Source organism: Pseudophryne corroboree, chromosome 1 (assembly GCF_028390025.1).
Source record: "Pseudophryne corroboree isolate aPseCor3 chromosome 1, aPseCor3.hap2, whole genome shotgun sequence".
In the NCBI taxonomy this organism is placed as follows: Eukaryota; Metazoa; Chordata; class Amphibia; order Anura; family Myobatrachidae; genus Pseudophryne; species Pseudophryne corroboree.
In genome coordinates, this window is record NC_086444.1 from 621039091 (window position 1) to 621052560 (window position 13470).

The window sequence follows — 13470 nt, forward strand, 5'->3', positions numbered from 1 at the left end:
TTTCCGATGTCGATGTGATTCGTAATGTTAGGCAGTGTTTTACGGGAGTGATGAGTAAAACACTGCCTGACAAAACACAAGTAATCCCGGCCGGATCTGTGAGATCCGTGCAGGGCTTCATTGTGTACCTTAAAAAGGTGTTTAAAGTCGTTAAAAATCAGAAAAAAATTGCGTGGGGTCCCCCCTCCTAAGCACAACCAGCCTCGGGCTCTTTGAGCCGGTCCTGATTGACAAAATATGGGAAAAAAATGACAGGGGATCCCCCATATTTCATCAACCAGCACCAGGCTCTGCGCCTGGTCCTGGTTCCAAAAATACGGGGGACAAAAAGCGTAGGGGTCCCCCGTATTTTTGAAACCAGCACCGGGCTCCACTAGCCAGGTACATAATGCCACAGCCGGGGGACACTTTTATACTGGTCCCTGCGGCCCTGGCATTACATACCCAACTAGTCACCCCTGGCCGGGGTACCCTGGAGGAGTGGGAACCCCTTAAATCAAGGGGTCCCCCCCTCCAGCCACCCAAGGGCCAGGGGTGAAGCCCGAGGCTGTCCCCCCCATCCAAGGGCAGCGGATGGGGGGCTGATAGCCATGTGTAAAAAATGTGAATATTGTTTTAGTAGCAGTACTACAAGTCCCAGCAAGCCTCCCCCGCAAGCTGGTACTTGGAGAACCACAAGTACCAGCATGCGGTGGAAAACCTGGCCCGCTGGTACCTGTAGTACTACTACTAAAAAAATACCCCCCAAAAAACAGGACACACACACCGTGAAAGTATAAGTTTATTACATACATGCACACCTCCAAACATACATACTTACCTATGTTCACACGAGGCTCGGTCCTCTTCTCCATGTAGAATCCTTGGGGGACCTGTGAAAAAAATTATACTCACATAATCCAGTGTAGATTGTGTCCAAAGTATAATCCACGTACTTGGCAAAACAAAAAAACGGAAACCCGACCACGCACTGAAAGAAATCCCATGTTTACATATGGGACCCCTTTCCCTGACTGCCAGGACCCCCCCTGACTCCTGTCAAAGAGGGTCCCTTCAGCCAATCAGGGAGCGCCACGTCGTGGCACTCTCCTGATTGGCTGTGTGCTCCTGTAGTGTCTGTGAGGCAGCACACGGCAGAGATACAATGTTGCGCCTATGCGCTCCATTGTAGAAAATGGTGGGAACTTTGCGGTCAGCGGTTGACCGAAAGTAACCTCACCGCTGACCGCAAAGTTCCCACCATTGGCTACAATGGAGCGCATAGGCGCAACATTATATCTCTGCCGTGTGCTGGTTTCAAAAATACGGGAGACCCCTACGCTTTTTGTCCCCCGTACTTTTGGAACCAGGACCAGGCGCAGAGCCCGGTGCTGGTTGATGAAATATGTGGGAACCCCTGTCATTTTTTTGCCCATATTTTGTCAACCAGGACCGGCTCAAAGAGCCCGAGGCTGGTTATGCTTAGGAGGGGGGACCCCGCGCAATTTTTTTAAATGTTTTTACACTAAACAGACCCTTTCCCATAGATAACCATGCACAGATCTCACTGATCCGTGCATGGTTATCCAAACTCGACTGGAAACAGCAGGTCTATTTTTTTGCTGCTTTTTTTAACGAATCGAAAAAAAACAGACCCGCACTTGAGCACTCAGAGACTAACACCCAAATACGAATGAATAGTGAATGCCCGTATTGTATGAAATAACAGCCGCGTTTGACCGATGGTCTATTCATTCGTATTTCTGAACTTTGCCAATCAAACCATTACAAATAGACCAGATACTGCCGAGTTTTCTGCTTAGTGAGTTCCCGGATTGGGACTTAGAAAAAAAAACACAAATCGGCAAAACTCGGATTTTTAGTAAATACTGGCCCTGGTCGCTGGGCTGCTAAAATTCCTGCCCAAGGGGAGTGTATATTTGCAGCGCAAGTGTGCGATTGCATGTGTACGCCGTGCTGCTAAAAATCCGTCAGTCAGCAGACAGCTGCAAATCCGTTCGCACCTCACTCACTATTGAATGATTTTTCCACTGTGTGCAGTCTGTGTGCAGACTTACTCCTACAGTGCGATGAGAACAGGCTGATGGAAAATGCACAGCAGTGATCAGGTTTGAATCACCCCCATAGTATAAATATTACCCCTTTTCCACCTAGAAGCACGGGTCGCAGCTGGGAGCCTGACACGGGAGCTACCCGGCTGCGGCCCGTGCTCAGCCCCCTTTCCCACTACACTCGCCAACCCGGCGTATTGTCGGGTTGGTGACGCTGCTGGCGGCCCTGGGAGATCACATGATCTCCCAGCGCCTCCCTTCCATACACTGTGAACGGGAGCCGTCTCGCATCGACATGACTTCCGTTTACACTGCACAGCTTACCGCGCCCCGTGCATTTACCCGTGTTTTTTGAGCTAGTGGAAAAGGGGTATAAGGCAATTTGTTGCAAAATGGCAAATGATTGGTCTTTCTTTGCATTGCATGGCCTGGCTGAACAACGGTTTTCTGTTCAAAAGTTTGTCATCTCCTCTTTCTGCATTAAGACATTTGCCCGTTTCATGGCTCAACTGACACATATGACAAATGGAAGAGCAAATGTGTGAAGTAATTGATTAGTGAGTGAGATAGTACTCATCAGAGGTGGCACAGACATCATATGTACAGTACAGTATGTGGGTGTCACATTACATAGGGAGCCACCTGACCTGATAAATGCCTGCAATAACACATTCCCAGCATCACCTTTGTAATAACACATTTTCTGTTGTGTCAGGAACCAGGCTCTCCTGATTCCAATCTACAGTACCAGTAATCACCTTTAGCTTGCTTGTCAGAAAAATGCTCATCACTAATGCTGGGAATACATAATACAATTATCGGTCCCATGACTAATTATCAACAGATTGGACCGATAATCAAGTAGTGTGTACAACAAATTATTCATAGACCATATCAGTCTGTTGGACATGCCAAAATCGCTTATCTGATTGATCTGATCCTTTGTGAGTCGACTGCATTGGGCAGTGTATGCTGCCCCTGTTTGAGCGACTGCACAGGGGTGGAATGGGGAAATGTCTATTTTCCAGGCGATGAACACCGATATCATGGTTAGATATCTCTTTATTTATGGTGACGATATCTGGTGGGTGTCAGGATATCGGATAAACTGTCTATTGGCCTGACAGATATTTTATCAGACAATATGTCCTCCATAACTTAAATCACAATCAGCGCACTTGTAACTTGCAAGTTACTGTAAGAGGTCACAAATTATTTCAGATCTCAATATTCCATTAAGCTACTGTATCACATAGCCTATAGATATTACAGGATCCAGCCCCAACAAAGGCGCTCACTTTCATGTACATTTGTAGCTGCCATCATCTACTGTATAAGGGATCTTTTGGGGAGGTCTGTGAGGTAAAGGGGGTGGAGCTTAATGCTGTCAAGTGCCCACCCCATCAGAGACCTGTGCTGTAGTTAGGCTGTAACAAGTCATGTCTCTCCCGCTGGCTCACCCTCACTCGCTCCCTGACACTCTCTCTTCCTCTCTACCTACCTCCCCTCTCTCTCTCCTTGATATGATCTCTCTCCCTGACATCCTCTTTCTTTCTCCCACTTGCTCCTCCTGCCTCTCTCTGTCTCTCTCCTCTCTCTCTCCCTAACAACCCCTCTCTCCTTCTCCCTCTTTGTCTCTCCCTCTTTCTCTTCCTGACACTTCCCTGCCATCTCTATTGCTCCCCTTTCTCGCTATCCCTCTATCTCTTTCTCCCCTTCTGTTTCTCTCTTTATATCTCTCTCTCTTTCCCTCCCTCTCTTTGTCTCTCCCTCTTTCTCTTCCTGACATGCATGGGCGCCACAACATTTTTAGATTGGAGGGATCAAGATATAATTTCATTTTGGTGCTCCCAAATTGCTGAACTTACCCTGCCAAACCACTTACCTGACAGAAATATAGCTCTTTATATAGACATCTCTTTCTACCTATCTATCTTGGGGGGTGGCTGCTGTGAGAGGTGGGAGAGAAAGATTTAAGGGGTGCTGAGGGTGTAGTGGGGGGGGGGGCATATGAATTGGGAAGTGAGAAGGGCACAAGGCTGGTCCCAGAGGAGTGGCCAACCCACAGTAAATAACCACACAATCTAGTGGCTGGAGCAGGGTGAGAGCCAGGAGAAGGGCCATGGGGGTGGGGGGTGGGGGGTGCCGGAAAGAGGATTATCTCCATCCTGACACTGCCCTTGATAAGCCAAGATGATGGCCGCACCGCTACACTGTCTGGCACCTCTCAAATATTTTGTGGTGGGAGAGTCGCCCACTTTACTACCCGTTCCTACACCTATGCTGACACGCTCTCTCCCTCTTGCTCCCCTTCCCTCTCACTGATTCTCCCCTCTCTCTTCAACACAATCTCTTTCTTGCTCCTCTCTCTCTTCCTGTCTCTTGTCTCTGTCTCTCTCTCTCTGACACCCCATGTCTCTCTTATACTCGCTCCCCCTCCCTCTGCCTCTCTCTCTGACACTCTGTCTCTCTCCCTCTCTTGCTACTCTCTCCTCTCCCCCTGCCACCCTCTCTATCTCTCTCCCCTCTTACATCCCTCTTTCTCCCAAACACCCTCTCTCTCTCTTGCTCCTCTCTCTCTGTCTCTCTAACCCTCTCTTTTCCTCTCTCACTGCCCTCTTTCTCTCTCTCTCTGACAACTGCACTCTCTCTTTTGCTGTCCCCTCTCTCTTTCTCTCATTTCCTCTCTTTCTCTGACACCCTCTTTATCTCTGGCTTTGACACCCTCTTTCTGTCTCCAGCTGACTCCCGCTCTCTCTCCCTCCCTACCTCTCTTGCTCCCTTCTCTCTACCTGAACCCCTATCTTTATCTCTCTCTCTTACTCTCCCTGGCACACTCTCTCACTTCCCTCTTTCTCTGACAACCGCTCTCTCTCTGTCTTCTCTCTTTCTCTCATTCCCTCTTTTTCCCTGACACCCTCACTCTATTTCACTTTGACACCCTCTCTCTCTCTTCCTGATACCCTCTTTGTCCCTCCCTCTCTTGCTCTCCCCTCTCTCTCTCCCTGCCCCCTCTGTTTGTCTCTCCCACTTTCTCTCCCTGGCGCACTTTCACTTGCTCCCCTCCTGCTCCCTGTCTCTGTCTTCAACATCCTCTGTCTGTCTCCTGTTTGCATCCCTTCCCTGTCTCTACCTGACACTCTAGTTCTCTGCCTCTTTTGCTCCCCTCTCTCTCTCTCCCTGACACCCTTTCTCTCATCTCTCTCACCCCTCTATTTCTCCCTGACATCCTCTTGTTCTCTCTTGCTCCTCCTTCTGTCTCTCTATCTCTTTCCCTCTGTAACACCCTCTCTATCCCCTCTCTCTCCCTGAAACCTTCCCTCTCTCTCACTCTCCCCTCTCTCTTTCTCTCATTTAGTCTCTTTCCCTGATACCCTCTCTCTCTCACTCTGACACCCTCTCTCTCTCCCTAACCCCCCTCTCTCCCTGATGCCCCCTCTCCCTCTCTCTCTCTCTGACACCTTGACTCTCTCTCTCTCTCACACATCCTCTTTCTCTAACTCGCTCCTCTCTGTTTCTCCCTGATACCCTCTCATTCTCTCCCCTTTCTCTCTATCCCTCACCCCCCTCCTATCTCTCTCTGACACCCTCTTTGTCTTTCTCTCACTCCCCTTACTCTTTTACCTACAACTTTCAACAGCAAACAGTTTCATGTTATTAGTTGGTAAGAAGAAAAAATTATAATTGTGACTTGCAAATATCACTACAAACTCCTTCCCTTGTGTACATGTGGCCAAATCTGCAAGGACTGAGACACAGAGAGGTGCATCATTTTACGCCACCATTGGTCGCACCATTGAAATTTGCCCTATGGCAGGTGCAGTTTCTCTGTCTGACCATGGATGCCTATGTCTGCCCCTGTGCTTCTAGGGTTATAGTTGCTTACACTGACATGCCCACAATACTCCCGTAACATGCCCACTGAATGGACCATTTAAATGTGCATTTCTAGCCACCTCCCACTCACTGCCTAGGAATGCCGTCATTTTTCCACATTTCTGATACCATGTATCTCGATCGCAACAGCACAAATCGCTCAATTATGTAAACATCAATTTGGGTGCAGTTTGCACAGGGCTCTGAATCTGGTGCCTAGTGTTTTTATATCATCCAATGGATCTATGGACAGTTGCTAGGAACATCTGGTACCAGATCCTTTGTGTACTCACTTAGCACTTATTATATTTGGTGATTTGTATTCAGAGTAGGGAAGAAATCAGATCAGCAACTTAGGGAGGCTCGGCCTCTATTACAGCAATTTGTAATTTTCCGGAAAACCACAGATTTTACAAATTAGCAGGCTATTACATTTTACCATTGGTCTCTCTCACAAGACTTATCTTGGCAATAGTACAGGTAGAGCCTGGCAGCAAATCAGAGTAGAAACTCTTTCATTCTGATTGGCTGCCAGACGCACTTGGCTGGTTCTGACTGCGGCTGCATTGGTACGGCCTGGGAAAGTCTCCAGCCACAATGAGAACCTGTACAGTGTGGAACAGAAATATTGTTTCTGTCACAGTGTCCCCGTCTCCCTGTAACTGTGTTTCTTCCCAGCGGCTGCATGTCACTTATGGTCCGTTTGTTGTGTACCGGTGGAACTGTTACTAAAGAGCACTATTTGTGGTAAAGTTATGATAAAACCAATTTATATACCAGAATATTTTGTATTTGAGTAAGATATTACACTAATCTGAATATATACAGCTATGGTTCTTTTTTTTCCATAATCTACAAAATGTCCAGTTCCCCAAAACACTGGAGTATAGAGGGGTCCATGCTAAATTGCCTCTTTCTGATGGGTGCAATTACCATATAATCAGCAGCACCTCTGTGAAAAATTCATTAATATCTTTTCTGAATAGTAAGAAAAACTGATTTTATGCTGCACTTTCTCCACAGGACAACCCCCTTTTATTATTTTACCTCTGAATATAGAAACTCCACACATGAAGCACAAAGCAGGTAATTTCAGTCAGCTATAGAGAGATGCAATGGCTTAACTGCGGATGATAAAAAAAAAGGGAGGAGGGATAGGAACGACCCTCTCACATCCTCTATCTATTTATAGTAACCCCCCCATGAAGCCCTGCCTCCATCCTCTTTGGATGGAAAGCATGAAAAGGGAAGGCAAATTATGTTTTTGGAACACTGCTTCCTTCCTTTTATCACTATTATCATTATTAACAAAATTACTTAAAACCTACTGTAATTGTATGTTTGTTATTAGTAGGTGCAATAAACGTAACAATGACTGAGCATATTCTACAGAAAAACAGGATGAGCAAAGTGGAGGGCAACTATATGCAATATAAATCAGATGTTTTAAAAGGTGTCTCTGGAACATACTGTGCTTGTACAATCTGTTTAAGGTTTCATAATTCAGCAATGTACCTTTAAATACAAAAAAAATACTGCTGTACAAATTACAAAACATTGCAACCAACAGAGTGAAAGCCAATTGCTATAATTAGTATAGAAGGCTACTTACCACAAATTCTGCCCTTAACACATCATTTATCTCTGTGATGACACAAACACCCTCCTATAGACCCCCATATATACTGTACATAACATTCAGTCTCTGGGGTCTAGCTCTGCTCCTCTCTCCTGTATCCTAACCGTTTCCATAGCAACACAACATCCCTGGGACTCTGGCCAGTTCTGACTGACAAACAGACTGCACTGGATGGCCACGCGCACACTACATCAGGAACATAAAGCTAGCACCTGACAGAGACAATGTACTGCTTAGCTGCCCTGTTCACATGACACCGAAGGCCACATCACTTTATGTGTTAAAAGTTGTGTTTGACCCATGTAGCATGTTATGTCTCATGCTGCATAAATAGCATTTCTTTTACTGTATTCTTTGAACAGTGTGGCTGCTGCAGTTACAATGTCATTGTTATGACGATAACTATAGCTTCATTCTTAAAGGACATTTACGGATACCATTGCTTTCCCCTTTGCCAAGTTATTTCATTGATATAGAATTTAGAAAATAGACATATTCTTGACAACAAATGTCACTGAGTGGCAAGTAAAGTGCCTAATTCTAGGTTTTTCCAAATAGCTTATAGTAATCTTATTTCATAGCATCAGCCGTTCAATTCCTGTAGTGCTGTGTTCGTAAGAGCAACTTCATATGAGATGATACCAGAGTTGCCAAATATATTCTACTGAAATGATTCTTAAAATAGAATTCACGGTGAATATCTTCTAGTGATACCTTATGAAGCTATCTGATAATATATCTAGAACTCAAGGGAAGAGGCAGCAAGACTGGGTTGTGGATTAACAGATCGACAGTCGGAAGGCCGACACCATGTGGTAGACAGTACAAAAGGTCGACAGGTTAAAGAGGTCGACATTAGCATAGTCAACCCAAAAAAACAGTTTTTTTTATTTTTGGGCGTAATTTTATATGTTTAACCACATCAGTAGAAACGTGTACCGTCGTGGCCTTGCTATGCTTGCCACACCTCGGACAAGGTGGCTGGCTTCACCTGCCACTAGGTTTCTATATTGTGACATGGGTGGTCATTCCGAGTTATTCGCTCGTTGCCGATTTTCGCTATGCTGCTATTTGTTGCTAAATGCGCATGCGCATGGTACGCAGAGCACATGCGCTAAGTTATTTTACACAAAACTTAGTAGATTTGCTGGTGTTCGTGCGGCGCTTTTCAGTCGCACTGCTGATCGGTGAATGATTGACAGGAAAGGGGCGTTTCTGGGTGGTAACTGAGCATTTTCCGAGAGTGTGCTAAAAAACGCAGGCGTGTCAGGGAAAAACGCGTGATTGTCTGGAGAAACGGGAGTGGCTGGCCGAACGCAGGGCGTGTTTATGACGTCAAACCAGGAACTAAATGGACCAAGCTGATCGCAATCTAGGAGTAGGTCTGGAGCTACTCAGAAACTGCAAATAATTATTTATTAGCAGTTCTGCTAATCTTTCGTTTGCTATTCTGCTAAGCTAAGATACACTCCCAGAGGGCGGCGGCCTAGCGTGTGCAATGCTGCTAAAAGCAGCTAGCGAGCGAACAACTCGGAATGAGGGCCATGGATAGTAATTAAGCAAAAGTTTAAAAAACATGAACCCCCCGCCCCCTCCCCCCCCAAAAAAAAACAACTAAAAATGTATTGTGTATATAGTATCCGGACCTCTCGGTTGGCACTGTCTAGGTCAAGACACATTAGGTCAACACCCATTGGTTGACTTTGAGTAGGTCGACACTGCCATTAGGTTGACGTGAACAAGGTCGACATGGAAATTAGTTTTTCACCTTTTTTATCTTTTTTTACTTTTTTATACTTTACGATCCACATGGACTATAACTGGGAACGGTAACCTGTGCCAAGCGCAGCGGTAGCGACCATGTGAGGTGACGCGGTGCACTAATTGGAGTTCCTGATCACATTACAAAGAAAACAACACCAAACAAATGTCAAAATTCATGTTGACCTTTTTCCATGTCGATCTTGTTCATGTCGACCTAATGGCCATGTTGATATATTTCCTGTGTTGACCTAGTCACCGTCGACCTAATGTGTGTTGATCTAGATCCTGTCGACCCTGAGTCACATACCCACTGATAAAGCTAAATATTTATCTTATAACATTCACTATATATTGGTAAGAGACTCAGTACGCAATGGGCGTACGGGGTACCGTAAGGGTACGCACTTAGCGTAGCAGATGCTAGGCCGTGGTCGAGACGCACGGGCGGCACGTTCGCTCACGGCTTACGCTGGGTATCGAGCACGCTATAGGCGGTCCGAGTACCGTAATGCTACGCTACTAGCGTAGCGGACGCTGTGCCCACAAGAGGAACACGAGCGGCGCAGACGCTCACAGGATGACACACAGTAAACCTTGTATGCAACACAATGAAAGGCTGAGCCTATACTGTAAACCTTGGTTTTGTAATGTGAACACAATGCAATGCTAATTAACCTCTATTATATAAAAGCCGCTTGAGCGATTGAGACGATCCGAATACCCTCAGTAATGTAATAAACACACAATACCTTGCTAAGGTTCCAAAACCTTTACTAACGAGATTTAGTTATGTAAAAAAGGGAAAATACAGTTAACAGTTTATACACTACAAATTAACATTAATATCTAACAGAATAACTACACATATATAATATACAACAGCGTAACAATAACAAAGAGAGAGAGAGTATGGCAAATACAAACAGAGAACAAGTTGGTTACAGAGAAAAACTTACACACTGGGGAATGATCGCTGCGCAGTCCTGGTCACCAGCTCCATAGTTAGTCAGTGATGAAAACCTTTTGTGGAGAGTAGACTGAGCTGGGCCAGGCTGGCTGTTCTTATATACACTACATACAGTACACTACAAAGGGCCCTGCAATCTCATTGTTCATAGGACACAGGAATCTGTCTTCACATTATAACAAAAGGTCATAGGTTTGTTTGAACAGGTGGGCTGTGACTATTCCAGACTGCTCAGGTGGGAGGGAATCTCAGGACTCACACCACATGTGTAATAAAACAGCAAATACTTTTAAAGTCCATAAACTTCTTTTAAACATAACTATAAGCAGGAGCGATTAATCTCTTTCAAACCAACGCCAGAATGTTACTAATAATATACTCTACCGTTGCATACTAAACACCACTGCTCAAAACCTGACTGACCCTTCGTATCATGTAAAGAGGAATTCCTTTGTTCATGAACCAGTTACACTAAACATACTTACAGATATTATTAAAGGGACCATAACCTATAAAATATACTATTTGGATTAACTATGTAACGATCGAGTCGCCCGCCAGACGCACACAAACTCTACCATAAATGCACATACCACGCGCCTGAGCGCACGACCGTGGAGGCGCCGTCACGCAACTGCTAATATGTGCACGCACGGGAGAGAATGTGCACGTGCAGCGGGCAAGCGCATGGGGTTAGTACAAGGCATGAGAATAACGATATTTTTCGACTTTGACAGTCCACCCTTTAGCAGTCACCAATAACTGCCACTTCCTAAACAAAACAGAAAAATATGTCATCATGTAAACACCTTTTTATGATTGGGTAAGGGAGGAAAGGAGAAGGTGGGAAAAGTATGACCTAGTGAGACAGTAAAAGCATGTGTGTATAAGATCCATGTTTGAGGGGTCATGTATCATCGTGCCGTACGTGTTCTAAATCAAGCTTCGAGGTATTGCGAAGTATACATTTGAATACTTCTTATCCCGTATTACGGGTCTGTGGATGGGCTGTCAAACTCTACCGAGCTCTTTTCGGCTTCTGGTTGCAACAAATGGGGGAGCACATTTAGTTGATGATGCATGATGGGGGGAACATGTGAATGCTAATATGTGAGAATCACCTGTCGGCTATGTGAGATACTACCTGGAGGTTGTAGAGATGAAGCTAAGAAACAATCGTTATAAATGCAGTCGTAAACTATGTGAGTTTAAATAAACAGTCGCCGATTGAGGTCTTGTCTGATGTCTCTCGGTGCTTTTGTTGTAAATAGCGAGCAAAAGCTGTTCCATTGTCCATAAAATTACAGTCTCTAAAGTATTGGGCTTTCGTAAAAAGTTAAAGTCACTAGGGATATTGGGGGGTCTGTGACATAGTTCATCAATGGTCTGTATAAAAGAGGTTGTCAAATTCTTCTTCCAAGCGGATGTCTTTGTACCTTGGAGGAAAACAAAGGAGAAACGGGTGAAAGAAACGGACCGTGGAATCACATTTTCATCACAACATTGTCTCTATCGTTGGGTCATAAATCAAATTAGTTGTTGTTATTACAGTGTCCTCGCCAGGGACGTGCAGTCAGGGGAGGCAGGGGAGGCAGTGCCTCCCCTGTCATTATGATTAAAATAATACAAAGATAATAACACATTATACGTTGTATTATTTTAATCATTTTTAACCTGACAATGCTGCTAAATCTCTATGGGAGGCAGCGAGAGCGCTGCCTCCCAGTGACAATGATAAAGTGTCTGTAGAGGGGGCGGGCAGGGGGCGGAGCCAAATCACGGTCTGGAAAAGCCCATTGAAAATTGAATGAGAAGCGGCACCATCACAATTGCCTCTATGACAGGGGCTGTGCCTTGAGCTCACATCAAGGCACACCCCTGTCAATCATTGGACAGCAGCAGCGGGTGGGCTGGAACGGATGGGCAGAGTCAGATGCCCCCATTCCTAGTGGCTGCGTCTCCACACTGCTTTCAGTCGCTCCTCCCGTCCCCGGTCCGCTCTTGCACCCCAACCATACCTCCCAACTTTCGGATTGCTGGAAGACGGCGCCGAAAAGGGGCGTGGCCTATCGTGAAGGGGTGTGGCCTCACGGGATGCTGCGCCCCTCCCTTAAAACTCCAGCAAACTCAGCTGCGCTCCCGCGCCCCCTCCCCCGCTCCCTTAGCCCTCGTGTTTTCGGCCTCGGCCCCCCCGCTCTGTCCCCCCTGTGCTCAATGGCCTGCCTCCTCTCCTGGACCCCCATGCTCACTGCTGAGCTCCTGCGCCCCCCCCCCCCCCCCACACACACACACACTCCCTTTGGCCTGCAGTGCAATGTACAGACCGAGGGAGTGCCGTGTCAGGAGCCTGCAGCCAGAAGCAGAAATCAAGTAAGTGGCTGACACTACACTACACTACACCTACACTACACTGCACTGCACCTACACTACACTGCACTACACTACACTGCACTGCACCTACACTACACTGCACTACACTACACTGCACTGCACCTACACTACACTGAACTACACCTACACTACACTGCACTACACCACACCCTAAGGGTAGAGGGGGGAAGGGGGGGTGTAAAGTGCTCTACCTGTCGTAATGTGTACAAAAAAGGAGGGCTGTCTGCTAAAATGTGTAAAAAAGGGGGACACTGTCTGTCGTAATGTGTACAAAGGGGACGCAGTCTACCGTAATGTTTAAAAAGGGGACGCAGTCTGCCGTAATGTATAAAAAGGGGACGCTGTCCGCCGTAATGTCTAAAAAGGGGACGCTGTCCGCCGTAATGTGTAAAAAGGGGATGCTGTCCACCGTAATATGTAAAAAAAGGGGACGCTGTCTGCTGTAATGTGTAAAAAGGGGACGCTGTCTGCCGTAATGTGTAAAAAGGGGTAGCTGTCTGCCGTAATGTGTAAAAAAGGGGACGCTGTCTGCCGTAATGTGTAAAAGGGGGGACGTTGTCTGCCGTAATGTGTAAAAAGGTGGACGCTGTCTGCTGTAATGTGTAAAAAAGGGCAATCTGTCCGCCGTAATGTGTTAAAAGAGGACGCTGTCTGCCGTAATGTGTAAAAAGGTGGACGCTTTCTGCCGTAATGTGTAAAAAGGGGACGCTGTCTGCCATAATGTGTAAAAAGGGGGACGTTGTCTGCCTAACGTGTAAAAAGGGGACGCTGTCCGCCGTAAT

At 46.2% G+C, this 13470-nt stretch overlaps 1 protein-coding gene across 2 annotated transcripts in view; it reads right to left on the reverse strand.

Annotated features, from left to right (window-relative positions):
* SPMAP2 (sperm microtubule associated protein 2) overlaps nucleotides 1-13470 on the reverse strand; it is a 361513-nt gene that overhangs the window by 319660 nt on the left and 28383 nt on the right. Inside the window, exon 1 of one of the 2 annotated variants that reach the window (XM_063923548.1) lies at nucleotides 7540-7712. The exons of the other annotated variant lie outside the window; for it this stretch is intronic. The gene's annotated coding sequence lies outside the window, so the exon portion shown is untranslated. Of the gene's footprint in view, nucleotides 1-7539; nucleotides 7713-13470 lie in introns of those variants that run through there. 2 annotated transcript variants of the gene reach the window in all.